Source organism: Meles meles, chromosome 13 (genome assembly GCF_922984935.1).
Source record: "Meles meles chromosome 13, mMelMel3.1 paternal haplotype, whole genome shotgun sequence".
NCBI classification, from domain to species: domain Eukaryota; kingdom Metazoa; phylum Chordata; class Mammalia; order Carnivora; family Mustelidae; genus Meles; species Meles meles.
Window position 1 is genome coordinate 18,740,631 of NC_060078.1, and position 21,789 is coordinate 18,762,419.

At 39.3% G+C, this 21,789-nt stretch overlaps 2 long non-coding RNA genes across 2 annotated transcripts; one reads left to right on the forward strand and one right to left on the reverse strand.

Annotated features, from left to right (window-relative positions):
* The first annotated feature begins 140 nt into the window (after positions 1 to 140).
* Positions 141 to 10,296, forward strand: LOC123954917. Its single transcript, XR_006821187.1, has 3 exons — positions 141 to 587; positions 6,281 to 6,388; positions 10,169 to 10,296. It is a non-coding gene; the product is annotated as an uncharacterized LOC123954917 (long non-coding RNA).
* A 1,413-nt stretch (positions 10,297 to 11,709) lies between these two features.
* LOC123954918 lies at positions 11,710 to 18,164 on the reverse strand. The gene is made up of 3 exons (XR_006821188.1): positions 17,756 to 18,164; positions 15,186 to 15,344; positions 11,710 to 11,824 (listed from the first exon to the last, which is right to left on the reverse strand). It is a non-coding gene; the product is annotated as an uncharacterized LOC123954918 (long non-coding RNA).
* Between the last annotated feature and the right edge of the window lie 3,625 nt (positions 18,165 to 21,789).

Sequence of the window (21,789 nt, forward strand, 5' to 3'; positions counted from 1 at the left end):
CCAGCGTGCACTCTGATTGGTAAGCGCTGACGAGGGAGCCGTTGGGAAGCCGGATGTTTGCGCCGGCGCCCTGGTGGCCGGCTGCGCTTGCGCGCAGCCCGTAGCTCGTAACTAGACTGCTGGTGTTCTGTGGGCGCGGCCCCTTCCCGCTTGAAGCGGACCTGGTGAATAAATCTCGGAGTTCGCGGTTTAGGGGAGTCTTTAAGCCCTGAGTTCACTTTAAAAATTATGTTGCGGTAGAGGGAGAACACTGGGTGTGCTTTCCCAGACGCTTGGCATTCTTAGGAAAGAACAGGGATCCTGGAGGCGCAAGGAGCGCGGGAACGCGTTGCTTTCTTACGGACGTGTCCGAGGGTCCGTCTTCCCGCCCCACCAGTGCCTGCTCGCCACTCCGGGGCTCTGCCCGCCGGCCGGGATCCGCCCGCCGGCCAAGCCCCGGTCTGCGCGGACCGCGGCGGAGAAGCTGTTCCGCGCGCTGCGCTGGGTTAGCTGAGTGCCTGGCACCGTAGGCCCCAGGGGGACTGCGGGGAAAGGACGTCAGGAACTGGAAGACGCTGAGATGCAGGAACCATGATTGGCTCCTCCCGGTAAGGCCGAAAGCTGCACGAGCTGGGGGCCCTGGGTAGAGCGCTCAGACAGGCATGCCTGAACAGCAGCCTTCAACGTACAATTTACAATGTCTGGCATCCAGTTAAAAACCACCAAGTTTGCAAAAAAGGAGGGAAAAAAAAAAACCCATAATGAGAAGGAAAAAAAAAAATCACTGATCAGAACAGAAATAAATGTTAGAATCAAACAGGCAAGGAAAACAGTTATGTTCAAAAAAATAAGCAGAGTTATGAAAAGTATTAAAGGTGAGGATGTGCAGAGAGCGGAATGTTGATGCGGCTGTTGGGAATATAAAAATGATGCATCTGCTCGGGAAATAGCAGTTCTTCAAAATATTAAACACCGGGTGACTATATGGACCCCAGTTCCGCTTGTAGGTATATATCCAAGAGAAATGAAAGCGTGTTCGCAGAAAACTTGTACACGAGTGTCCACAGCAGTGTTACTTACAAGGGCCAAAAAGTAGAAGCCCCCAGTCCGGCTCTCTGCTTAGCGGGGAACCTGCTTCCCCTTGCCTCTCTGCCTACTTGTTATCTCTGTCAAATGAATAAATAAAATCTTAAAAAAAAAAAAAAAAAAAGACGCTGAATTGTGGTGATTCCTATGCAGCAACAGAAAACTAGTACAAGCAACTTCTAAAATTAGGAAGTAAAGAGTTAAGCTAATAAGCCAATAAAATAGATAAAATAAAATCTGAGTAATAGTAACAAATCCAAACGAAGCAGAAAAAGGGAAGAAGGAAGACGAGATGAGGGAAATAGGAAACAAATACCAAAATGATAGACTTTAAGCCTAATTATATGAATAGGTACATTAAATGGTGCCTTAAGTACACAAAAGGCAGAGATTATCAGATTGAATCTAAAAGCAAAACAACTACATTAAGAGAAGCACCAGGGGTACCTGGGTGCTGCAGATGGTTAGGCATCCGACTCTTGATTTTCACTCAGGTTATGATCCCGGGGTCCTGGGAGGGATGCAACTGGCCCGGGTCTGCTTGAGGATTCTCCCTCTCTTTCTCTCTCTCTCAAACTCTGGCCCCCTCTCCACTTCCACATGCTCTCTCTCTCTAAAACAAATAATCTTAAAAAAAAAAAAAAAAGAAAGAAATGCACTAAATATAAAGACAAATTGATCAAGTAAAAGGGTGGGGAAAATTTTGTCATGCTGACGCTAATTAAAAGAAGGTAGGGTGGTTATTTTGGTATATATGTGTATATTCAGAGCAAAAAAATACTACCAGAAATAAAGAAGGTGATCTCATAATGATCAAGTGGTCAGTTCATCATGTGAACTTAATACTCATAAATGTTTATTCACATCAAATCAGAGACCATCAAAATATGTGAATCAAAAACTGGTTGATTTGAAAGGAGAAATAAATTTATAGTTACAGTTGGGATTGCAGTAAGCAATTTACAATATTTGATAGAATACTACACAAAACAGCAGAATATTCATGCTTCCCCAGTGTACACCAAATGATCCAACAAGCCCTTATTATGGGTCATAAAATGCATCTTAATAAATACAAATGAACAGAAGCATACAAAGTGTGTTTTATGTCTGTAAAGGATCCAAATAATTTCCTCTACATGTTTTAAAAATGATGATGTGCTCTCATGGAGCAGTCTTTTTTTATTTAAAAAAAAAAAAAATCAAGTTACCTGTTAAACCGTCCTTAGATTTCTGCTCAAAATCCTTTACCTATAAGCCTAAATCAAGCCTCTTTATCATAGATTCACAAAACTGTGGACTTTTTAATACTGATGGTGGTCACATTTTTACATTTGATTATACAATTATTTGAATGATATATTTCTCCTTTTCTAATCAGTAAACTCATTGAGGGCATGAGTTGGATATGTTTTTGCTCATAACCAATGGTAAGCAATTAATAATTTGTTATATACATATTGTAAGAGAGACTGTTTTATGCAAGGTATTAATAGGCCATTTTAAGGATGCTGGTTTTATCATAGTAATTACAAGCTATTGAAGGTTTCTTGGTCATTAAATGGCAAGTAAGATTTCAGTATAGTAAAATTAAACCTGAATTCTGGGTGGAAAAAAAGACTGGGAAGTGATAGTGTTCCAGCAGTCTTAGGAAGAGACAAGAACATTTCTGGAGTGTAGGATTCTGTTTGGTGAAGTGGCAGTGGAAATAGAAATAACTTGATGTATCCGGGTGGAATCATCCATAGATGTTACGATTGAGTGCATCTGGATATACTGAGGTTGCTAAACTGTGTATCAAACATGAGCTTAGATTTCTGACTATGCAACCGGGTGAATTATGTGGCCATTTCTTGAAATAACCATTTCTGGAAGAGAATCCTGTTTGGGGCATAACAGGGAAAGATCCTTGACTTGTCCCTGTTGAATTTCTCAGTGTTTTGACTGAGGAGGTGGACGTTTTTAAGATTCATAGATAAGTAGGTTTAGAATGTAGAAGAAGGGTAGAACAGGAAATATATATTTCCTAGTTACAATTGTATGGGGAACTGAAGCCATCTTTGATGGTATGTAGTGAAAAAGGAGAGATGGCTGGAACCAATACAGCTGAGTAACTCTGATGTTTTATGGATTTATGGAGAAAGGATGGCTTTTAAGAAGAGAGAAAAGTCCGCAGTGATTTAAAAAAAATTGCAATCAAGTGTGATATGCTGCAGGCGAGGGAAAAGAAGGTTTCCAAAAAGAGAGAGATACTGAGCAGTGAAGTAAGACAGGATGGAAATTATTGACTGGAGTTAGCGACGGGGTGATTATTAGTACCCACTGTGAGAGATGTTTGATAGAGTAATAAGAACACAGAAACCAGGCTATACAGAATTTAAATGAAGCAGATTACATAGAAGTATTAAAGCCAAGAAATGCAAGTATGTTATACAAAAAGTTCTTAGGAGAATTTTGGCAGAATACATTAGAATGTGGTCATGCCAACTCTCAAATCAGTTCTTCAATGAAGTTTTAATAAACTCCACTCTAATTTGTATTATGTACATACTTGTAATGAGATATGCCTCTGCTTTCAGTAAAGAATCTTCCTGACTAAAAAAAAAAAAAAATCTTCCTGACTGATTCCTAAGAGTCCTTCCTGCTTGATGAATCTGTTTTTTAACACCCTAAATATTCTACATATATAAAATAAATGATTCTTTTTTCTTTAAATGATGCTTTCTAGGGACGCCTGAGTGGCTCAGTGGGTTGGGCCACTGCCTTCGGCTTGGGTCGTGATCCTAGGATCCTCGGATTGAGTCCCGCATTGGGCTCCTTGCTTCGGTGGGAAGCCTGCTTCTCTCTCTGCCTCTGCCTGCCACTCTGCCTGCTTGTGCACGCTCTCTCTCTCTGACAAACAGATAAATAAAATTTTTAAATAAATAAACAAATAAACGATGCTCTCTAAAAATGCATATTTTTTTTTGTTTTTTTTTAATTTCTTTTCAGCATAACAGTATTCATTGTTTTGGCACCACACCCAGTGCTCCATGCAACACGTGCCCTCACTAATACCCACCACCTTGTTCCCCCAACCTCCCACCCCCCGCCCCTTCAAGACCCTCAGGTTGTTTTTCAGAGTCCATAGTCTCTCATGGTTCACCTCCCCTTCCAATTTCCCTCAACTCCCTTCTCCTTTCCATCTCCCCATGTCCTCCATGTTATTTGTTATGCTCCACAAATAAGTGAAACCATATGATAATTGACTCTCTCTGCTTGACTTATTTCACTCAGCATAATCTCTTCCAGTCCCGTCCATGTTGCAACAAAAGCTGGGTATTCATCCTTTCTGATAGAGGCATAATACTCCATCGTGTATATGGACCACATCTTCCTTATCCATTCGTCCGTTGAAGGGCATCTTGGTTCTTTCCACAGTTTGGCGACCATGGCCATTGTTGCTATAAACATTGGGGTACAGATGGCCCTTCTTTTCACTACATCTGTATCGTTGGGGTAAATACCCAGTAGTGCAATTGCAGGGTCATAGAGAAGCTCTATTTTTAATTTCTTGAGGAATCTCCACACCGTTCTCCAAAGCGGCTACACCAACTTGCATTCTCACCAACAGTGTAAGAGGGTTCCCCTTTCTCCACATCCTCTCCAACACATCTTGTTTCCTGTCTTGCTAATTTTGGCCATTCTAACTGGTGTAAGGTGGTATCTCGATGTGGTTTTAATTTGAATTTCCCTGATGGCTAGTGATGATGAACAGTTTTTCATGTGTTTGATAGCCATTTGTATGTCTTCATTGGAGAAGTGTCTATTCAGATCTTCTGCCCATTTTTTGACATGATGATCTGTTTTGTGTGTGTTAAGTTTGAGGAGTTCTTTATAGATCCTGGATATCAACCTTTTGTCTGTACTGGCATTTGCAAATATCTTCTCCCATTCCATAGGTTGTCTTTTTGTTTTGTTGACTGTTTCCTTTGCTGTGCAGAAGCTTAAAAATGCACATTTGATTAGATGAATATTGATTTTGTAAATCTGTTTGTGTTTGAGGGTTTGGGTCCCTTTTATCTATTTATTACAAACTTCCATGGAAATACTGACTTTTGAATCATTTTTTTCCCAAATACATTAAATGACCTCATCTTACATCTAAATTTAATAGGGTAAACTAGCTAAAATTTAAAAATTAGTTTCTAAATCACATTAGCAACATTTCAATGAGTGGTAGCAATGTATAACATCTGTCATGCAAGACAATGAAAATTTTAGAATATTTCCACAGATGGGGGAGTTGAGGTGGTTCAGTCGGTGAGTGTGGAATCTTGGTTTCCTCCAGATATGATCTAAGGGTTCCGAGATCCTGCCCTGGGAGCCCCATATCTGGGTTAGAGCTTAGTGGGGAATCTGCTTCTGCTCCCTCCGCCCCTCTCCCTGCTCCTGTATTCTCTCTCTCTCTCTCTCAAATAAGTAAAAAAATCTTAGAATATTTCCACTGATGGAAGCAATGTTTCAAAAATAAATTATAACTATGTTAGACATGTATATCCTATACTTCGGGTACAAAAGTTTATATGTACATTAGTTTCAACATAACCAGGAGGTTAAAAAGAATTCCATTTGTAGTAAAGAAGTTCCCAGTACACAGACTGTATGTGTTTATAATTTTAAGGAGGACTTGTTTGCAGCTAATCCAACCTAAATCCCTCCATAAATTATACATAGAAATTTTGTGTTCCTCAACCAATTTTCATCTGTTGCAGAAGTAAGAGTATGACCAGAGAGGAAGTGAATTCCCTTAAGCATATAACTGACATGGAAATTATATTTTCCTTATTAAGATGGTGACGTCTATTCAATCACTGAACAAGTGGCAAATAAAAAAAATAAAGCATACGCCCCTGGAAATAGAAAATTTCCTCACTCATTTTGAAGCTTTTATTGTGTAGCACATGTGAAATGGTTTTGAAAGTAGTACTTAGGCTAGCATTCAAATGGAACATCAACTGTTGTTTCGGGATGCATGAAGTGATTGTGGGGAAGATTCATCCGAAATTCATAGAGCATTAAGCAAATATAAGTAATGCAATAAGATGTGTCTTTGCAACCAACCACAGAAGGACTCCTCCAGTACTTTATAAAACATTAAAGACAATATATCATGTTTTGAGCACTGATTTCCAACTGCACAGAAACTTCTGTTTGGTATGTACACCTCTCCCAGCATTGTTTTAGGATTTGAAGTTGCATTTCCAGACCTTCTGCGCCCTGGGACAAGTTCCTCTAAATGGATTAAGGGAAATCCAATGAATAAAATAACGCATATAAATAGGTAAGTATATTTTAACTATTTGTCTATCTCTCTCTGTCTTCACACACATCTTTATACATGTGTTTGTGTATCTTACACCATAAACATCAACTGAAAAAGTCATATTTTAAATTCCTTTCTATTTTTTCCTAGCACTTTAATGCTAGTCTTTTTTCTCTATAGAATCACTGTTGTTTTTTTTCCATCCATGTCACAATCATGCACAGATTACTAGCATGTAATTCCACTGTGATTTTTTACTAATTAAGAGGCTAAAGCAATAGTGATTTGTGCCAGGACATTTTCAAAAAATGTTTAAAATGTATTAAATTGTATTCATTATTGAGATAAAACTGTCAAAAGCATTTCTTCTTTCCTAAGTTTCTCAACATAGGAATACTTTTCTATGTTTATATCATTTTAGACCATTGGCTGATGGATATTTTTTTCTATATCTCAAGGTATGTGGTACGGTTTCTATTTGCCTTTGTGTTTTTCTTTTTTTTTAATTACCTTTATTTTTACTACCATATGGCATTTCAAAGATTGGCTGCCAATAATTTTTAGAGAAGACCAAGTACTAGACTAAGTACCAGACTTGGACACTGGACCAACCACTACCAGGTATCTCCAGAATATTCTGGAGCTGGTGAGACCAAATTCCAGGCCAGTAAATTCTTCTTTCTCTAGATAAATATCTTAAACAGAGGGATGGTCAGTTGGACTTTTGGAAAGAATATTATATTCAAATAAAAGAACTTGACACAATAACTCACCTTATTTAAAAGAAAGTAGGCACAGATATTAAATATTTCATTAACAGAACACGGTAATATATTGATAAAGTGAGATAATTTGCTCCGACCCATTTGGTACTTTTTTTCCCTCATAAAAATATAAGAAAACACACCCTCTCTGAAAATTTCAGGAGCCAATCATCTTAGTGTTCTGAAAAGAGCAACAGCAAATTCTCAACAGAGATGCTCATTCTGAGATTTGGAAAAGAAAATGACCAAACCTGGCATCTATGGAAACTTTGTGCCTGATGGATGAAATTCACATTTATTAATCCCAAAGCACTCTACTAGGTTTTAAAAATAATAAACACATTCTCATTAGTTGCCACACAGATGCTGTCTGAACTAACTTTTTAAAAAATAAGTTATTTTTCTTTATTTTCTTTTTTTGAACTAACTTTTATCATTTCCAAACTAAAAGAAAGGAAACAGAAGCACAGGGAAGCATAACTAGTCAAAGTAACTTAGCCAAGGCCACAGAGTAGTAAACTGCAAAGCAACATCTGAAACTAATCTGTGGGACACCAAAGCCGCTTTCTCTCTTAACCTGCACCGAGTGCAGTTGGACCTGAGAGGTCTGGGCAGTGAAACTTTGTGAAAGGCCTGTGTCCCCTCGTGGCATTAGCATCTCCCTTTCTCCCTGGTTCCCAAGGTATTTAAAGCTGAATTGTGGTGGTTTTGCTATTTTGTTCCTGTCTTGTTCTACCGACCTCCAAAATGTGTATGCCTTATATGCATGGTTTCTGAAACTTTAAAAACGTCACTCATTGGTAGTTTCAGACACTGAGACAGTCGAGAGGGTGCATACCTCAATACATACAGATATTTAATCACTCTTAGTCACAGCACTCCAATAACCAGCTTGTTCAATTGTTTCTATCTCAACTATCTTTTGTTGGACTGGGGAGTTCTGGGAAGGGCAGGGTCAGGAGGAACAACACCCCTTGTTCCATCTCCGCACATCCGGGGCTGTGTAATGAATGGAGAGGCAACCAGGGATAGAAGGGGTAGACAACAGAAGGAGAAAAGGAGAGAAAGGCAAGGAAACCTCTGCTCTCTCTGACCGAGGGACTGGGACAGTAGACACCCAGCAGAGACTGAGGGGACCTCACAAGCTTCTCTCCAGCAGGGCCTCTGCTGGTGACCCAAACCACCAAGAGCAGTCACCGCAGCGAAGGCCTAGTCTGCAGCCCCTGCTTCATGCCCCAGACCAAGCGACAGAGACTCGTGGCTACATCACCCCTGGTCCAGAGCCAGGCCCGGGACCAAAAGCCTGAGGGTCCCTGACCTCCCCCAGGTGGGATGAGGGGACCAGGACCATCCGTGGCTTCTCTCCACCCCAGAAGACTGCCTGGGGACCCCCCACATGACACTGGTGGGGGCTTGAGCAGGGGTCCCAGCAGTACCTGAAAACCAAGCCGACAAGCATGACATGGCAAAGGCTCAAAAACGAAACTCTGATGGGAATTAAAGTTCAGGGAAGTAAGTAGAACTCACAGCCTAAACATAACACGGTGGCTGCCTTTGAGGGATACAGAGGGATACGGCAGTCAGATAAGAACACGAGTCCCGACCGAGATAAACGAGTGCCTGATGTAGAACAGAAAATCACTCCTTATACCAGCAAGCAGGACAACCACTATTTCATGAGAAAAGACAACCAACAAATTCTGATGTGGAGTTTAATCCAATATTGGAAATATTTAAAAACAACTTTCTTATAAAGGCTTTATAAGTCAATTCCAGAATGTCTTGAAACACATGAAAATAGAAAACCTCAGCAGAGAAATAAAAGATCTATAAAAGAACAGGAAGGAAGCTAGAGAGCTGAAAACTGCAATAACTGAGGTTTTTGGAGAATGCTCACTCGCTGTTCTCAACAGAGAGCTGATGCAAAGGCCGGACTCACTGAATGGGAAGGGGGTCAACAGAATTGATTCAATTTGACCAACGCAAAGAAAATACTGTCTCAAGTTTCTGTAGAAAAGATTTAAAAAAGCAAAAGTTCAGAACACAGAAGAAGAGAGTGTGGTACTCAAAAAGTATTTGAAGGAACAATGAACACTTCCCAAATTTGGCAAAAAGTCATAAACATAGAGATTCAAACCAAAAACAACTGGAAATTCTACATCCAGTAATGAAACTGTCCATCAGAAATAAGGGGGAAATGAAGACATTCTCAGTCAAAGGAGCACGAAAATTTGCTAGCAAGTCTACCCTTAAATGACACCTAAAGGAAGCTCTCTAAACTCAGAGGAAATGGTGACAGAGGCAGAAGGGATCTTCAGAAAAGGAGAAAGAATGATGGATGGGGAAACAAGGGAGGAAGTATTGTTATAGGAATTTTTCTCCGCCGGTGCCCCGGGTTCTTGGTCACACCTCTGTGAAGAATGAAGAGGGAGACCAGACAGAGGGGTGGTCAACAAAGTGATAGCAAAGTGACAATACAAAGCTCTGAAGAGGGAAAGGACCCCAGAGGGTTGCCACCAGAGTTTCTAAGTCCAGGGTGTTTTATGGGCTTGTTGGTGGGCGGCTTTAATCTGATTAACCCTCAGGTACCTGTCACCCAGTCAGGTTTCTGTCACATGGGAGAGGGTGGAGGGCTCCTTGCAGGGTGGTATAAAATCCTTTTAAGGGTGGTTCCTCTTAGGGCGGGGCCCCCTGTACCTGCCTGCCTTTCTTCCAACTATCTGTTATTAATATAATGTAATTTATTAATATAATAATGTATTATAATGTATATAAATTTTATTATATTTATATATAATATATATTTATTATAATTTATATAAAAATTGTTAATATAATAGGCTGTTCTTCACTGCATGAGAGCTTCTTTCAAATATTTTGACTGGAACAAAAGTTACAACTGATGTGGTGCTAGTTATATTTTAATATAATATAATAATATTAAACATTGTTTTATTAATATTACTGATATTAAATATTATTTAATAATATTTAAATTTTAATAATATTACAATTAAGACAATTATATTTTTAGGGTGGAAGGGAAAGGGACCTGAAGAGAAACAAACATTCTGCACCCCACTCTAAGTTGTGAAACACTGACACCAATAGCTTGCAATAAAGTATACACATCATAGCAAGACCTATAACAACCACTCAGAGAAACTGTACAAATCAATAGACTCGAAATCATCATAAATAAATCAAAATGTAACTCTAAAAGATTTTTAAGTAACCTAAAGATGGACATGAAGAAAAAAAAGGAAGGAACAAGAAACACAAGGAAAAATACAAACTAATAAGACAAAATTAAGCCTCAGCATATACAAACTTAGCTTATATATTAAAATGTCTAAATTTACAAATTGAAAGGCAGTGATTAGCAGAATACAGAAAAAACTCATGACCCAACTATACTCTGTACACAAGAAAATCACACATAACAAAATAGATTGAAAGTAGAAGAATGGGAAAAAATAACACACATACAAATCACAACAGTGCCTATATGAATACTGGAAGAAACAGCTCTAAGAGCAAATAAAATTACTAGGAACAAAGATGGACATCACATAATGATGAGAACATCAATCCCTCAACCAGCAGCAATGGTCCCAGACGCGTGTACACCAACCAGCAGAGAGTCATCGCCACGAGAAGAAAGGCCTAAGCTGAAAGGAGACGAGCCCGTGGGACAGGCGGGTTTCAGCGGTCTACCTGCAGCCAGTCCTGGGCCACACAGCAGGGAAGGATCCAGAACTGGGACATCTGAACCCCGCCACCAACCACAAGCTCTATTTCACACGTGCGGGATCCTCCAGGGAGTAACGGATGTACAACCCTACCTCGATCATCCTGACAATGAAATCTATAGAGAAAAGTCAATAAACCCAAAGCCATTTATGAGAAACAGTCTACAAACCATTAAAATTTCTACTAAAGGAATCGAGGGGCGTGGAGAGAAAACATCATTACAGATGTCCAAGACACTAACAGATAGTGAAAAACCGTTAACCCTATTATGCCAATAATGTACATAACCTGGAAGAAATGGGGAAAACTTTTGGAAGTGCAGGAAGCGTTCCTGCCAAGTGTTGCTGGAGTAACTGCAGAGCACATCGATAACCGGGCAGTTGCCTATGTTCCTGGATTTGACGAGACAATGCTGTTAATGTGGGATCCTCACCAACTTCATCTAGACATTGCCATGCAAACACAATCCAAATCTAAGGAAATCCTTTAAAGACAGTGATTTCAATTATACCATGGAAATGGAAATTTACAGTACCTGAAATAGCCAAAACCATTTTGAACATGAAAAAGTCTAGTGGGTACACACTAACTCATTACCAGCATTAATAGAAAACTGCAGTAGTCAAGACTCTAGGATTGGCATCAGAAGAGACCGATAGATGAACGAAGTGGAATCTAAAATCCAGAATCAGACCACATAGATATGATCCATTTATTTTTTACAGAAGTGCCAAAATAATTTAAAGGGGAAAGATAATCTTTTCAACAAAATGTGCCAACTTGCTTGGACATTAACATGAACCAATGAACCTCAGCCCTTACCTCATGTACACACAAAAACTTGAAATGGATCTTAGATATAAATGAGGATGTCAACCAAGTTTTCTGGCAGAACGTTTGAGGAAAATCCTTGTATCCCTGGCTTAGGAAAATATTTCTGGAGTGAGACATATGAGAGCACAGATCACAAAATAAAACATTGATAAATTAAACTAAGACCAAGTTGGATTTTTTAGAGTATATTCTTTGTGAGCGCCATTAAGAAACTGCGAAAATTAGCAACAGTTGAAGAGAAATTTTTTATAAAACATACATCTGACAAAGTTCTTGTGTCCAGAACATAAAAAGAACACCTATAACTCAGTAAGAGGAAGTCAAACCCAACATTTAAAAATGGGCAAAATATTTTATCAGACACTTCATGAAGGAGATTCTACTTAGGTCCCTCAGATATCTTTCATATTCCCCAAATTCTCATGCTAAGACTGTTCCTTCAGGGAGGCCTATAACTTAATAGAGTCTAACTGGCTCTTTGGAAAACAAAAATAATTAATAGAATTAAGAAAAAAAATTGGATCTTACTAGATATCCAGGGAAATATAATTAAAGTAATACAATAATTTGAAAAATTTTAATTGGTAGAGGAGTTTTTGATGTACTTTTATTCAACTGAAATTTTTAACACATAAAAAAAATCTTTGTACACCTTAATTTAAAAATATTGATATCCATATATTTAAAACTGCCAAAATAAGTGAAAAAAATACCAGTAAATAGCTACTTTTTACAAACTATAGAAATGATCCCTGCAAGTATAGTCTTAATAGCTACTTTTAAAAAGGCACAGTACATTGGGACCCTGAAATAGTGAGCGCCTGCATTGCAATCACCAGGAATTTAAACAATTTTTACTTCACTGGAAACTAAAATAACTGTCCCACTCATGTTGTTTTTGGACGTAGTGTATCTGTGAGATATAAAGGGGTGGACTATTATTTTAGTTTTTAATGCACTTTACTTAATGGAAATGTAAAGTTACCTGAAGACTTAGACTTTTTCTCCCATTGTCATGTATAAACACAAAAATAATTTCAAAGGGATTAGTAATCTCTGTGGCAACATTGCAGTATTGTAGAGTGGATGGATATGAATGAAGTGGGGGGAATCCCTGAATTGTGTCTGTCCCCCTTTCTTCACCAGGCCACTCTGTGCACCTTAGGGGCACAACCTTTCCTGGATGAGTCTCCATAATTGTTCAGTGATAAAAACCAAATCAACTTAGCCCTCAGTTTCGTCTACGAAGGGAAACAGATAACTCTTCTCAAATTGAAAGAAAAAGATTTACAGAAAGTGAAATTATCTCCCTTGAAAATTAGAGGGAAAGCAACAGGAACAATCTAAACATGATTATACTTGCAACCGATCCATAAAAATGAGTTTCAGAATTAAAAATAATCCCTTTAGCTTTCATACTTTCATCACTGTGTTCTGGTTCATTACTGTCAGAAAACAAAGAGGAAGAAGCTGGAGGGTGAGACGGTGATTAGAAAAGATTCAAAAGGCTTTCATGGGCATTTGCTCCTAGCGAGACGTCCTTTCTCAAGGGGGTCTTGCAATTTAGTTCTGATGGTCCGTGTCCAAATTGCGAGGATGCTGAGCATTGTTAGAGGCACAACGGACTGAAATAGGGAACCGAACGGAGTCTAAGTCAGAATCTATCCATCTGGAACTAGCTAATCAAGGGAAGAATTGCTTTATGATCCGCAATTTAGATGCTAAACATGGAGATTCGCCCTCAAATGACAAGTTGTGTATTGATCTGAAAATTTCCAACAAAGCTTAGCTGTAGCTAACGTCAGACTCACTGACTCTCAGAATCATAGTTCCTGGGAAAGTAGTAATAACTTCATAAGCTAAAAGTTAAGTCTCAGGAAGGGTATTTCTTTCTTCTTTTTTTTTTTTCTTCAAGATTTTGTTTATTTATTTGAGAGAGACAAAGAGAGAGCAAGCACAAGCTGGGGGAGGGGCAGAGGGAGAGGAAGAAGCAGACTTTCAGCTGAGGAGGGAGCCCAGTGTGGGTCTGGATCCCAGGACCCCAGGATCATGACCTGAGCCTGAGCTGAAGGCAGACCATTCACTGATGGAGCCAGCCAGGTGCACCTTAGCTGTTAATTTTAAAGCTGTGGTTATAACTTACATTTTTACATACTTAGCATTTCACAATGATCCGGGAACATTTTAGGTGCCTGGCAAAAAACAAGCAAACAAACAAACAAAAAAACAAACAAAAACCTGTGAATAGATGAATTAACAAATGAATGGTTGCCAAAATAAAAGGAAGAGAAGGAGGAAGAAGAGGGGAAGGAAAAGAAAGAAAAAACATTGCTGTCAATGGACTATTCTAATGACAACATGACACTTTGGAAAGAATACCTGCTTCACCTGTGTTAATAACCAATGAAGACTCATTGACTATCAATTTATATTCTTTAAACTTATGGGTTTTTAAAAAATAAAATAAAAGGCTTTGCATAAAATTTGTGATTCTTTCCAGTCTTGCATGTTGTGGCTTTCAAACAGTGATTCTGGAAGTCACAACGGATTCCCTACTTAAAAGGGTCTGCTCCTAAGCTTATTGTTGTCACCATGGGGGCAGCCTTCGGATCTGCTGCCACAGCTGTGCCACGGTGGGAACAGCAACAAGGCCACCCAGCTGGTGTGAAACCACAGAGATTCTGCACATTTTCCAGATTGATGACATATGTGGGGCATGAGTCAAAGCGGCTGAGCTGCCAAGAATGAAAGGTACAGGAGAGCTTTCACCTGTGAGCATCTGGTCACATCCTTTGGTTTTGCAAATATATTTACATATAGAGACAAAAACCACGCATTGGCTAATGCCTTTGAACGTCAAGGACTAACATGTCAGAGCTAATGCCCATTCAACTGCTAATGCAGGCTGTGCCTTTGTTGGAGCTCCTGTGCCCAGCTTGTGGATATTTCATTTAATGGATAACTTGTTGATACACCATAAGCACCTAAACTTTTTACGTGAGAAGTCACTGTTGAGCTACCTGTGTTTACTCTCCTGGCCCCAGTTCACTAATGGTCTGATATAAAGAGTGCTATACAAATTGTGGAAGTGAGAATAAAATTGTCAACAGAGGAGAAATATATAAACACATCATTAAAATACTATTATGCTAATATCATTAAGATGCCTTTGGTTCCTCTGATTGGGAGGCGTTTTCCTTTCTCTCCATGTGCCCTATAATTTTGTATTGGGATCGCACATTTGAAAGCAGTCCCTCTCTCATTCTTATGCGGTGGCTTCATGCAGGGAAAGACCTTCACCAGTCAGTCCAGCTAGAGATTTTGGGAGGCCTTGCAAACCTTTTCTGAGAATGCATTTTCTCTGGGCTTGTGCATGTAATTTCCCAGTTAGAACGTTTACTGTGTTTTTCAGACTCTGACTCAACCACTGAGCTCTCCGTGTCCCCCAGGTGTCCCGGGCATACCTGTATGTCATAGTCTACAGCAGATGACACAGAATCCAGCCCTTTTGGCAACACCGCAGACCTGGGACACTGACCTGGGCTCAGGCTTCTTTTGCTCGCCGGGGAGATACGAGGTCCTCTTCCCCTGGTAGCTCGATCTTGGATTTCCAGGCTCCTGACCTGCAAGAAAATGAATTTCTGTTGTTTAAACCACCCAGTATGTGGTATGTTAGTACACTAGCCTGAGCTGACCAATACGTACACTTTTTCAATTTGAAAAAGAATGTGATTCCATTACTCTGAACCATTCATAATCATCTAGCCACAGCCTTGAAGGTCACATTCCTTTGACTATTTAATTATTGATTAGATCAGTCGTATTCTTCCTACAATGTTTAAGTATCATGATGTATTTGTTCTTTGGAAATGAAATTGCATTTCCTATTATAGATAATTACAATGCTTTTTTATCTCATTGCTCTGTCCAGAACCATGGATCACGGAAGGACATTAAAAGTAATAGTATATTACTATTACTATTAATGGTATAGACAAATAATAGTTGTGTTTCAAGAACGAGGGTTTTAGCTTGAATTAAGAAGTTCTTTGTACTTAATCACTATTTCCTTTTATTAACACACACACTCACACACACAGACACTCAATTACTCCACAGGGGAGCAGGAAGGGAAACTGGATGTGTGTTCCTACATGCAGTGAATTTATTTAAATAGAAAAAAAAATTAAATGCAGGATATAATTAACTGAAAATGTAAAAATATATGTAATAGCACATTTTATATTTGTGAAGCTTACTATTTTCTCATGAAAAAATACATCTAGATCTGCAAAATAAATGTAATTATCACAAAATGAATGAAGAAATAGAATGAGAAGAGTGTTTCTCTCCCTGAAAAGTTTTCAAACTTAAGTTCTATTGTAATTATTCACTTTCCACTAGTGAAATTATATCCCTACTATGTCCGTCCTATATTTTTTGAGAGTGAGTCACATTCTAATGTATCATAATTGTATTGGGTTCTTATGTTAACAAAAACACAATAAAAAAATAAGCAGAGTGAAGAAAAACAGGGCAAAATGTCTTGGAATTCAGTAAGGGAGGAGGTGGTCTCCTGCTTCTGGACTTTGTTTGTGAGGGTTAGGAAGTGGGTGCAGAGCTTCTCCCCATGTCTGGTCATCTTCTGGGTACTTTATTAAATTAAATAATTTTTTCCTTAACATGGGACCATGCTATGGAAAGAGAACTGGATCTATAATAAGAGACTGGTACCCAATCTTGGGTCCACATTCACCCAGCTCATGTTTTTTCAAACAGATCTATTCTGACCTGCCATGGGAAACACGGATGTGGTTGGTGGAGAACAGGTGTGGGGGAGGGTGTGAAGACACTTAGGGGATGTGAGCAGAGGACATGGTGGCCGGATGTTCTGGGCTAAGTGGAAACAAGGACCACCCCCACCCGGAGGGAGTCAGTGAACTAGTCTCTGGGAAAGGAACTTCCAGGTTTGTTGTCCCTCTGAATAACTTCTCCTGAACCAGAGGGGGTTTGGCATACTCTCTCGAATATGGAGATTGTCTCTTCATCCCTAACAAGTTGTCCAGGCTCTATGCGTTTCCTTTCCAGTTCATGCACAAGGAACAGCAGCTGTTTTAGGGCGCTCTCCCCCTGAGCTGTTCCTTCCCACTTTCAGCTCCGTAAAATCAAAGATTTCTCTTTCTTCTGTTTCCCAGAGGGAACCATGTGTAACTCCCCACCCACGTCCCTGGGTCTCTCCTCCCAAGCCTTTCCCATTTCTCTCTGTTTGATCTTACCCACTTACTTCCTCAGCCGATTTCTATGGGGAGTGTCACTCGATTCATACCCTTAATAAAATCCTTCTAACCACCAAGAACTGGTAATTCTGATGAGATGGATATGTCTAGTATTAATGACTCCAATGTGAATTCCTGTTTCACAGAGTTGTTCTGTGTAGAGCTGTTGACAACTGGACTTTGTGAGGGTTAGGAAGTGGTTGCGGAGCTTCTCCCCATGCCTGGTAATGCATACCCCTTACGTGTATGCATTTTACTAGCCTCTGACAGCTCCAACAGGCTGAGCTCTGGCCTATAGCCTCCTTTTCTGGGTGTAATTTCTCTCCTCTCACCGTAGAGATGCTGAGAAAGCTCATTTTTTTTTCCTCTTTAAAATTGCGGCAAACAGAGCAGAGTATTCGTCAAAAGGAAATACACAAATAAGCACGGTTATGATTAACAAACTGATTCAACAGTACTATTCAAGCAGACAGCAGGAAATCACTATTAACATGTCAAGAAATCTCTTTTGACTGAATAATACATTTACAGAGGAAAAGGAAATCAATTTTATCAGTTGGAATATAGTTAGATGAGAGATCAATGTAAATTTTTGAATGAGTCATTTCTCATTGTCTCCGGAGAAGCTGAGACCAAAATTTTCATATTATTAACTTTTAAAAAGCAAGAAAGGACATTCAATTTGAGATTTCCCTCTAGGAGGATGGTGACAGAATTTCAGTTAGGTGAAATACAAATATTTGCTTTCATCTTCTTACAGAAATTCCAGAAGCCCTTTGTAAATAAAGAAAATATGTAGTCAAGTACTTCTCATACTTCTGATTCCAGCGTATTTTTTTTTCCAGCGAATGAAAACAAACAAGCTTCGTGTGATAGAAAATGCACCTGTTTTCTCATCAAACAGAGGAAGTTGATGGTACCGACAATGTCACCGTGAATGCTTATTATGATTCTATCACATGCTTACCTGAGGGGAAAAACACAGATAATAATAAGGAGAGAAGCTACAGAGTTACAAATAGATTTCAGATTAAGATGTTGAGATGCCACTGAAATGAGGACCGCAAAATCTGAAACACAGAGGAGGAGTCGAGTCGGGCCCCCTGTGTCCCCACGGGCAGGTTCTTGCTTGTACCTGGGCTGTCTTGATGACCAGACTGGCTAAGCACCTATTCCTCCCCTCCTCCCACTTTTAAAGAGTCCCAGTTTTGACAAGAATATATGTCATCACCCTAATTATGGATAAAAGTATAAAAAATATTAAAAAATATAAAAAGTATAAAAAATATTAAAAAATACCTTTAGTATGATACCAGTAACAGATTTTTTTTCATCCTAAAATGTGATAGCTAGGGTGAAAGGTCATTTTTTTTTTAAAGTATTTGGCTCTTTCAACCTCTGATTCATGCCCTGGCTTTGGATACCTCTAAAGATGAGACCCGTTTAGTCCTTCTTTCCCATGACAAAAGTCTTCCAAGCCACACACGGTGTGACACAGAATGAAAGATAACCAAAATGCATTTCAAAGATCTTGTCCTTGGTCGATTCGAAATAGAAAAGTTGTGGGTTTCTCCTCTGGCGCTGAACAAAAGCAAACAGGACACAGATGCTGTCTGTTGCAACCAAGGGCTCATGCACCTGTCAGCAGTCCTCTTCTCACCTGGAATCCTCTCCGGTCACGTGCTCCAGCCTCCCAGGCAGCTCTCACCCTTGGGCCACACTTCCAGGTCATGTGCTCAGACTGCACCTATAATCCTCGTTGAACGTGTCAAAAAGGAATCCACGAGTCAAAATGTCCTCTTTCCCTGATTTTTTTTTTTCTTTTTTTCAGGGCCATCTTTATTAGAAGGAAAGACTTTACACATGATTTCTTGCTTTCTTTTTATTTTTTTTTTTTAATTTTCCCTGACTTTTTGATTCTACTTCTACAGTGGGCAAGAATGTCATTCTACCCCCAGGATGTTAAAATACATGTTTTTTAAAACCTAATACCTTGTGCTGGCTTTTTTCTTGATCTTCTGGATGTTCGAGTCTTTATTCCAGGACGTGATAACTACACAAACCTCAGCTGTGATCATATACGAGTATATCTAAGTCTTTGCTTGTTCTAAATTCCAGTATCCAGCTGCCTCAGTGCCAGCAAGTGCAAATCTGCCCTAGGCGCTGTTGCCTGCACTCGTCCCAGGATATTACTGAGGGATGCGGAGTTGGGTACATGGTTTTGTATCTCCTAATTGGATTTGTTCAGTTTGTCTGCTGTCATATTTACCTGGAAATACACAGCCTTAAAAATATTTATGCCAACAAGAGGTCCATAAATAATTTGGCAATTATGTTTCCTATATTTACATGTTAATTTTTATGGGCTCAATAAATGCAGCTAATGGCTTTTTTTTTGGTCCACACTCTCATATGGAAATTTATTAGTTACATGAATGAATCAAAATACAATTTAAAATAAAAACCATGAATAACCCAACTGCTTACCCTTAATTACCCACACATTTAATGTGACTTTTTAAAATATTCATGGGTACGTGTTTGCATTTGTTTATGCAGAAATTAGAGAAAGTCGGTGCTGACCAAAGTGAAGCAAGTATTTAGAAGAAAGTAATGAGAAAGTGGTGCATTTATTCTATTATTTCCTCTTGGACTCCCGTGAAAATCTTCCCATAGCAGCTCTCCAGTTTCTCTGGGTGCTCTTTCAAATAGCAAGCAATATTTTTTATGGTTTGAATCTATGTTTGATGAGCATCATGTTGTGTGTCTAATGGAGACAGGAGGGTAATAAAATATAAAACTAGAAAATATATATAGATATAACTATATTCAAAAGGTAAATAATTCATTTTTTGGACTATTTTAATCCCTCTTTTCCTGTGAAAAGACCCAATGGTCCATGTTAATTTCCATATTAATCTAGGCTCACACACACTATTTTTAATAATCCTTGATTTGTATAAATTTGTTGTATTGTCCTCCTGGTTTTGTGTTTTTGTTTTTTTTTTTAAGATTTTATTTATTTATTTAACAGATAGAGATCACAAGTAGGCAGAGAGGCGCAGAGAGAGAGAGAGGGAAGCAGGCTGTCCGCAGAGCAGAGAGCCTGATGCGGGGCTCGATCCCAGGACCCTGGGATCATGACCTGAGCCGAAGGCAGAGGCTTTAACCCACTGAGCCACCCAGGCGCCCCCTGGTTTTGTGTTTTTAGATTACTTGACTATTAAGTTACTCCACTTAGTTGTGACCTCCTCTAGAATTTCCATATAAATCCACTGGTTGGCATGAGCATATATGTGACAATAATGAGTTCTTCCTGCCTTCCAAAGGAATTAGGTGCATTTATATTCTCTGCAGTGTCTGCTACCAATACATTTACCCAGAGAAGTCTTACATCAAATAAAGGTCTAAATTTTATTTTGCATTTTTATATCAGATCCTAAATGTACGATTATTATGTTGGATTTAGGAGCAGAGACCATCATAATCTGTGCTAGAGAGAGAGAAGATAATTGTTTGATTGTGGTGTCTTAGAGTTCCTCTTGGGAGTAGATTAGAGTCCTTGAAGACAGGACTCTTCTTATATCAATTTTCTTTATCCTCTGCGGTTTTGCACATCCAATACGTATTTAATGAATTGTTAAATCCACCTATAGTCATAAAAGAAGCAGCTTTCTGTGTCTTCTCAATCCTTCTAGAAAAGCAGGGAAGTCTGAAATATGAAAAGGTAAGAAGCGAGCAAGAAGTGATTTCTCATACTCGGTATCAGACTCATGCTCTCTGATACAACCCTGTCAGAATTCTCACAGCCACCATGTCGTCCAACCTTGTGTTTGTGACATCAGGACCTGAGGATAGGGAAGGGGCTGGAGGAAGGAAAGTCACAGGAAATGCCAGAAGGATACATGAATGTCCCTTAAAACCTTGTTTCTTCTACAGTTTCCATTTCACAAAAACATTGGCAGGGCTGCCCTTTAATTTAATGGACCTGTTGTATATCCTCAGAAGGCCTAATTAATCCAATTAAGACTTTTTTTTTCTTGTTTCAATACCATTATACTTGCTTTCTCTTAGGTAATAAAGGAAGAAGACAGAAGCACTTGATGTGATCTATCATATGCATAAATGCTGAGGATGGTCATAAGCCCTTCTCCCTAAATAGCATCCTTATTAGCAATACCACTCTCCATAGCTTCCCCGAATTCTGTAGCTTGCTTCTTACCTCTCCCTGGAATAATAACACATTTAAGAAGAACATCCTCAAAGAAAAAGTCAAAGTGAGCACTGGAAACCCACTGTAGCTGTAGGATTTGTATCCCAGTTTCCTCCAGCATTCACAGTCCCAGGGAAGGAAGATAATCCTTCAGCCTAAAGGCCATGATTACCACTGTCAAGGCCATTAAGTTAGGATGTGCATTGAGATTGCAAGAACTTGCCAGTACCCTTTTCCTCCTCACCACTTTTTAAATAATCACAGAGAATTTTGGGGGAGGGTGCAAGGCTCTTATTCCTTATCCTGATTTGTAATCTGAGGATGACTACTTGCCACTTGGTGGATATCATCCAGACCCAGTTTGGATGCCAAGCATTTTTTACCTTCACTTACTTAAAACAACTGGAGTGCTTGCTTGTTCCTATTATCCCTGCACCATTACAGGTAGCAGGGGGCCTGGGTAGAATGGAGACCAACAGAAGGGTATAAGGGCTTATTTAAGTAAATAACAAAGCCACTTGCCTAAAGGCAAAATCAACCCTGGGAGCCAAGTCCCTTTACTAGGGATTAGTGGCTACA